The sequence below is a fragment of the Manis pentadactyla genome, chromosome 16 (assembly GCF_030020395.1).
Source record: "Manis pentadactyla isolate mManPen7 chromosome 16, mManPen7.hap1, whole genome shotgun sequence".
In the NCBI taxonomy this organism is placed as follows: Eukaryota; Metazoa; Chordata; class Mammalia; order Pholidota; family Manidae; genus Manis; species Manis pentadactyla.
This window is the reverse complement of record NC_080034.1, coordinates 31270493-31278885: the sequence shown is the minus strand read 5'-3', so window position 1 is coordinate 31278885 and position 8393 is coordinate 31270493.

Here is an 8393-nt window from a genome sequence, read left to right as displayed (position 1 = left end):
CATGGGATTTTGATGCCTCTGAGGATAAGCCTCGCACTAAATGTTGCCTTCCTTTGGATCATGCAGAGCCTTTTTATACAGGGTGGGTGGACACATGCATCCTGAGAACTCATGCAGCATTTTTGGCAAGTGAGACTCAAGTGATGGGAGAGGATTCCAGAGTTGAAAGAAGAAAAAATATCTGCTCCTTAGGACATCTTTGAGCCACTGGATTAGCCAACCCTAGAACCACACTATTTCCAAATACTACCTGTTCAAGAGTATCTTCCTGTGATAATTCCTATTTAAGCCACTTTAATTGGGCATTCTACTACTTGTAGCTAAAAACATGCTGATTTATGAGCAACTATATACCAACAAACTGGACAACTTAGAAGAAATGGAAAAATTCTTTACTTACAAAGACTGAACCAGAAAGAAATAGAAAATCCAAATAGATCAATTACTAGTAAAGAGATCGTATCAGTAGTAAAAAATCTCCCAATGAAGAAAAGGTTAGGATCAAATGACTTCACTGGTGAATTTTGCCAAGCATTTAAGGAAGCATTAACACCAATCCTTCTCAAACTCTTCCAAAAAATAATCAAAGAAGAGGGAACATTTTCAGCCATCCTACAAAGTCTCCATATTTTGATACCAAAGCCAGAAAAAGATACTACTAGAAAATAAACTGTAGGCCAATATCTCTGATGAATTTAGATGCAAAAAATCTCCATAAAATAATGGCAAACCAAATTCAGCAGCACATTAAAAGGGTCATTCCCCATAATCAAGTGGGATTTATCCCAGGGATGCAAGGATGGTTCAATGCAAATCAATCAATGTGATATACCACACTAATAAGAGTGGTAGAACCAAGAGTGATAAAACCCACATAATCATCTCAATACATGCAGAAAAAGTATTTGAAATACTCAACATCCGTTCATGATAAGAACTCTTAACAAATGAGGCATAGAAGATGAGCAACTTCTTCCTGAACACATCTCCTCAAGCAAGGGAAACAAAAGCAAAAATGAACTCATGGGACTACATCAAACTAAAAAGTTTCTGTACGGCAAAGGACACCATCAACAGAAGAAAAAGACATCCTACAGTATGGGAGAATATATTTGTAAACGACATATCCTACAAGAGGTTAACATCCTACAAATAACTCACACGCCTCAACACCCAAAAAGCAAATAACCTGATTAAAAAATGGTCAGAGGATATGAAGAGACAATTCTCCAAAGAAGAAATTCAGATGGCCAACAGACACATGAAAAAATGCTCCACATCACTAATCATCAGAGAAATGCAAATTAAAACCACAATGAGATATCACCTCACACCAGTAAGGATGGCCAGCACTGAAAAGACTAAGAACAACAAATGCTGGCGAGGATACAGAGAAAGGGGAACCCTCCTACACTGCTGGTAGGAATGTAAGCTAGTTCAACCATTGTGGAAAGCAATATGGAGGTTCCTCAAAAAATGAAAACTAGAAATACCATTTGACCTGGGAATCCCACTCCTTGGAATTTACTCAAAAAATACAACTTCTCAGATTCAAAAAGACATATGCACCCCTATGTTTATTGCAGCACTTTTTACAATAGCCAAGATATGGAAGCAACCTAAGTGTCCATCAGTAGACGAATGAATAAAGAAGATGTGGTACATATACCCAATGGAATACTATTTGGCCATAAGAAAGAAACAAATCCTACCATTTACAACAACATGGATGGAGCTGGAGGACATTATGCTCAGTGAAATAAGCCAGGTGGAGAAAGACAAATGCCAAATGATTGCCCTCATTTGTGGAGTATAACAATGAAGCAAAACTGAAGGGACAAAATAGAGGCAGACTCAGGGACTCCAAGAAGGGACTAGCGGTTACCAAAGGGAAAGGGTGGGGGGGGGCAGGTGGGGAGGGAGGAAGAAGGGGACTGAGGGGTATTATGTTTAGTACACATGGTGTGGGGGATCACGGGGAGAACAGTGTATCACAGAGAAGGGACGTAGTGGATCTCTGGCAACTTGCTGCACTGATGGACAGTGACTGCATTGGGGTATGGGTGGGGACTTGATATGGGTAAATGTAGTAACCACATTGTTTTTTCATGTGAAACCTTCATAAGAGTGTATATCAATCATACCTTAATAAAAAATTTAAAAATATTAGACATAGAAGGAACATATCTCAATAGAATAAAGACTGTATATGACAAGCTCACAGCTAGCATCATACTCAATGGTGAAGGGATGAAAGCTTTTCCTCTTAAATCAGGAACAAGACAGGATGCCCACTCTCACCACTCCTTTCAACATAGTATTAGAAGTCCTAGCTAGACAATCAGACTAGGAAAAGAAATAAAGACACCAGAACTGTAAAGAAGTAAAAGTGTCTCTCTTTGCAGATGACATGATTTTAAATATATAGAATCCTAAAGACTCCTCCAAAAAACTGTTAGATCTAATCAATTAATCCAGTAGTTACAGGATACAAAATTAACATGCAAAAATCAGTAGCATTTCTATACACTAACAACTAATTTTCTTAAAAAAAAAAGAAATTGATTCCATTTACAATAGCATCAAGAACAATAAAATACTTAGGCATACATTTAACCAAGGAGGTAAAAGATCTCTGCTCTGGAAAATATAAGACATTGATGAAAGAAATGGAATAAGACACAAATAAATGAAAAGATAACCTGTTTTTGGATTGGAAGAGTTAATATTGTTAAATGTCAAAGTTATAGATTCAATGCAATTCCTATCAAGATTCCAATGGCATTTTTCACAGAAGTAGACCAAACACTCCTACAGTTTCTGTAGAGCCACAAAAGACCCCAAAAAAGCCAAAGATATCCTAAGAAAGAAACACAAAGCAGGAATCATCACACTTTCTGATTTCAAGCTACACTGTAAGCAGTAGTCATCAAAGAGTATGCTACTGGCATAAAACAGACAAACAGACCAATGGAACAGACTTAAGAGCCCAAATCAAACCCAAACATAAGCAGTCAACTAATATTTGACATGGTAGCCAAGAATACTCAATGGAGAAAAGACAGCCTCTTCAATACACGGTGCTGGGATAATAAGATATCTAAATGTAAAAGAATAAAACCAGACCCCTATCTCACAACTCACAAAAATTAACTAGAAATGGATTAAAGACCGTAAGGTAAGAACATGAAACCATGAGACTCTTAGAAGAAAACCCAGGAATGAAGCTCCTTGACATTAGTTTTGGTAGTAATTTTTGGATATGACACCTAAAGCACAAGCAACAACAACAACAACAACAAAAAAGTGGAACTACAACAAACTAAAAAGCTCTTTCACAGCAAAAGAAACCATTAACAAAGTGGAAAGACACCTATGGAATGCAAGAAATTTGCAAACCTTATATTTGACAAGGGATTAATAACCAAAATATATAAAGAACTGATGCAATTCAACAGCAAAAAACTAACAACTCAGTTTAAATATTGGCAAAGAACTTGATTAGGCATTTTTCCAAAGAAGATATATGAAAGGCCAACAGGTACATGGAAAGAGATTCACCTCACTAGTCATTAGGGAGATGCAAATTAACACCACAGTGAGATATCACCTGACACCTCTTAGAATGGCCATCATCAAAAAGACAAGAAGTAACAAATGCTGGTGTGGTTGTGCAGAAAAGTGAACCTTTGAGCACTGTTGTTGGAAGCGTAAATGGGTGCAGCCACTATGCACAACAGTATGGAAAATCCTCAAGAAATGAAAAATAGATCTACCAGGTGATCCAGCAATTCCACTTCTGGGGATATATCTGAGGCAAACAAAAATACTAACTCAAAAAGACATCTGCACCCCATGTCCACAGCAGCATTATCTACAATAGCCAAAATATGGAAACAACCTAAGTCCACCAAAGGATGAATGGATAAAGAAGTTGTAGTGTATATATATAGAATAGAATATTATTCAGCCATAAATAATGATGAAATCATACTATTTGCCACAACATCAATGGAACTTGGAGGCATGATGCAAAGTGCAATAAGTCAGATGGAGAAAGACAAATACTGTATAATCTCACTTATAAGTAGAAACTAAAACAAAACTTACACAAAAGGAAATCAGACTTGTGGTTACCAGAGGCAGAAGAATGAGGAGGGGGAATGGGAGAAAGGTGGTCAAAAGGTATAAACTTGCAGTTATAAGACAAATAAGCACTAGGGATGTAATGTACAACACGATGACTATAGCTAACACTGCTGTGTGATATATAGGGAAGTTGTTAAAAGAGTAAATCCTGAGTTCTCATCACAAGGAGAAAAATTTTCTTTTTTCTTTTCTTCTTTCTTTTCATTGTATCTATATGAATGATGGATGTTAGCTAGACTTACTGTATGATCATCTCACAATACATATAAATCAAACCATTGTACTGCACACATTAAACTTATCCAGTGATGTGTGCCAATTATTTCTCAGTAAAACTGGAAAAAGAAGAAAAAAGCTGGCTGATCTACTTCCTTTCTCTCGGCATTAGTTGCTCGATGAAAGGCATGGAGAGGTTGCCCCAAAGTCTCACTTTCCTGGTGTGGAATTCAGAGAGCTCTGTGTCTGCCATGCTAGTGATAGAAATCCTATGCAAACCAACTTAAGCAAAAAAGGAATTTATTGGCTCTCATAGCTGGAAGGAACTTTCTGGTATTTGTAAAATGAAAGAAAGATCTTCAGCAGTCAGTGGGAGCTGGGGACTCAGTGCCACCAGGATTCTCTCTCCTTCCGTTGGTCTCAACTCTGACCCTCTGTGTATTGGCTTCAGTGTTTCCTACTGTAGACAGATCTCCTCCACACTGGTGGATGGGGAGTGGGCAAGGAGGACAGGAATTGGAGGTGTCAGAAACCCCAGAACAAGGACGCTTGGTGGAGTTAGTCCTAGGAGAAGACTCCGGATGGCTTTCTTGGGTCACACACCCATCCTCTGGACGCATCACTGTGCCGGGAACATTGGAGACACTGATTGGTCAGGCCTGGGTCATCTGTCTCTCCTGCTGCAGAGGTGGCTGTTGCAATGGAGGGCCTCATCAGAACCACATGGAGGGAAGAGGAGAGGCTCCCCAAAGCAGGGGTATTGTTTCAGAAGAAGCCAGGGAAGGTTGCCAGAAGACAAAACAAAAACAGGTGCTTAGGTGCACCCCATCCCCACAGGGACAGAAGCCCCTAGTGGTTCTTTCTCCTAAAAATTGCCATGCACCTTACCATTACGTCAAGTGAGACCAATCCCACCGCCCAGAGAAGTGCTTCTCATTGAAAACTTCCAGGGGCCACTACTCGCATGACTGTGTGTGAATGGTGCCACAGCAAGCTGGACAGTGTGTAGGAGTCCTGAAATTGATCATGCCTGGTTAGACCAGGGATGGATGGCTGAGCTATGAAGGAAGCCAGCCATCTTTTGGGGTCTTCTCCTTAAATTCTAGTCAAAGGAGCCACTCCATTTTGGAGATGACTCTATGAGTCAGGACCAGTTAGGAAAATTCAGAGTATTCCAAATTGTGGGGTGGGGTGGAGAGTGGGGAAGGGTTTAATACAAGGAATGCTTTCATGGGCAGTGGAAAACTGAGATACCAATGGATGGTGAGGCACCCCAGAGATCAGCAACATTGGGAGGGGACAGACAGCAAAGTGGAGGAGGCTGGAAGCCAGGGCCACGTGGAAGGAGAGAGACCACAGCAGGGGCTGCCTAGCAGAAGCTGTGCCCGTGAAGAGGGAGGTCTGTCTGGAGCCACAGAGGGGACACAACTGCTTCTGGAGAGGCCACCTAAGGCAAAGAAAGAAGACAAATACCTTCCTTCTGTCCTACAGTCTCCCTCCAGTAGCCCCCACTGGCTGAACTCGGACGGAAGCAGCTGATACAGGAGTCCAAGAAAGGCAAAGCGCAAGGGCCATTGTCCTGTGGTTCAGAGCAGATCAAGAAAGGGCAATAAATGGATCTGGAGACAAATAGGCAAATGACAGAAACAATGCCCAACTGACCGCATCAGGTCCTCTCGCTTGGGAAGAGTGAAGACCAGCAGGTCATTCATGCTGCTGACATCCCAGTTCTGGGAGCTCAGAGTCTCTGAGTGACTGTCCATCCATGTCTTCACTTTCCTGAGTGTCCCGCAGTGAGCTCTCATCCTGTCATCCATCTTCCAGCCTTTCAGCCTGGCGCCCCTCAGCTCGGGACATCCGAGCTGCTCCCTCCAGAGCCAGCCTGGGCTCACAGGATTGCTGCCCAGTGCACAGCATCTAGCTGTGTGGCTGAGAAGACTGTAAGCACAGTGCAAAGGAGTGACAGGTCCGTGGACACCCGCCCAGTGTCAGGAGGGAGGGAGGCCCTTTCATGGCAGTGAGCAGTTTGTTTGAACTGAATGAAAATGAAAACACAACATGTCAAAATTTATAGGATGCGGCTAAAGCAGTATTTAGAGGGCAATTTATGACTACTAAATGCCTTGATTAGGAAAGAAGAAAGAGCTCAAATCAATGATCAAAATGTCCATCTAAGGAAATTAGAAGAAAAGTAAATGAAACCCAAAATAAGCAGAAGAATGGGAATAATAAAGAACAGAATCATTGAAATAGAAAACAGAAAAACAGTAGAGAAAATGAATGAAACTAAAAGCTGTTTCCTTAAGAAAAATCAATAAAATTGGTAACCTCTTGTCAGTTCCAAAATTACCAGAAAAATATTTGGAATAGCACTGAAAACTATGAGATATTTAATGATAAATCTGACAAAAGATATGTAAGACTGGATCACTGAAAAATTAAAATATACTGCTAAGAGAAATAAAGGAAGAAAGAGAAGGATATACTGTGTTCATGGGTCAGAAAACTCAATATTGGGAAACTGTCAGTTCTCCCCCAAACTCATCTATAGATTCAATGCAATCCCAATCAAAACTTCAGTAGGCTTTTATTGGAAATTGACAATCTGGTTCTACAATGCATGTAGAGAGACAAATGCCCTAGAATGGCCAAAACAACTTTGAAAAAGGACAATTTGGAGAATTATGCTGTCTGATTTATAAATCTACAGTAATTAAGACAGACAAATAATTGATGGAACTGATAGACAAATAGGTCAATGGAGAATAGAAAGTCCAGAAATAGATGTATATGTATATGATCAATTTATTTTCAACAAAGGTGCCAAGGCAAGAATCATCTTTTCAATAAATGGTGCTGGAACAACTAGATTTCCATCTATAAAGAAATGAACTTTGACTCTTATCTTGCACCATATTTTTAAATGAGCTCAAAATGGATCTTAAACCTAAATATAAAACCTAAAATATAAAAATTCTAAAAGAAAATATAATAAAAAGATCTTTGTGACTTTGGGTTTGGTAAATATTTCTTGATAGGACAAACAGAAAAGCATGAACCATAAAATAAAAAGTTAATAAAAGTTCAACTTCATCAAAATTAACATCTTCTGCTCTTCAAATGACACATTAAGAGAATGAAAAGATAAGCCACAGACTAGTATAAATTATTTGCAAATCATTTCTGATAAAGGACTTGTATGTAGCACATATAAGGAACTCTCAAAGCTCAGTAAAAAAGAAGACAAGCAACCCAAACAGAACAGGCAAAAGATTTGAATAGACACTTCACCAAAGTAAAATAGATGGCAAATAAACATATGAAAAAATGCTCTTCATTAGTCATTAGGGAAATTGAAATCAAAACTATAAGGTGATAGCACTACATACCTGTTAGAATGGTCAAAATGAAAACTGATTTAATGCCAAATATTATTGAGGCAGTGAAGGAACTGAGATTCTCATAGAACGTAAAATGTTACAACCACTCTGGAAAACAGTTTGACAATTTCTTTAAAGATCTACATATATTTACCAAATGACTCAGGCATTCCACTCATGTATATTTACCCAAGAAAAATGAAAACATGTCCATACAAAGACTTCTATACAGATGTTCAAAGCAGCTTGATTTACAGCAGCCAAACTTCTAAACAATGTGATGTCTATCAAAAGGTGAATGGATAAACAAAAGTGCTATATCCTTTCAATGGAATATTACTCAGCAACAAAAAGGAATGAACTATTGATGAATGCAACAACATGAATGAATCTCAAAATAGTTATGCCTACAAAAAGAAGCCAGAGGAAAAAGGTTTCAGACTATATGATTCCACTTAGGTAAAATTCTAGAAAATCCAAGTTAATCTATAGTTACAGAAAGCAGATCAGTGGTTGCCTGGGAGTAGAGGTGGGATGAGGAGGATAATGAGGGTGGGATTACAGAGGATCACAGGAACCTTTTGGAGGGATGAATATGCTTACTATCTTGATTGTGGTAATAGTTTCATAGGTAGAAATATATATCAA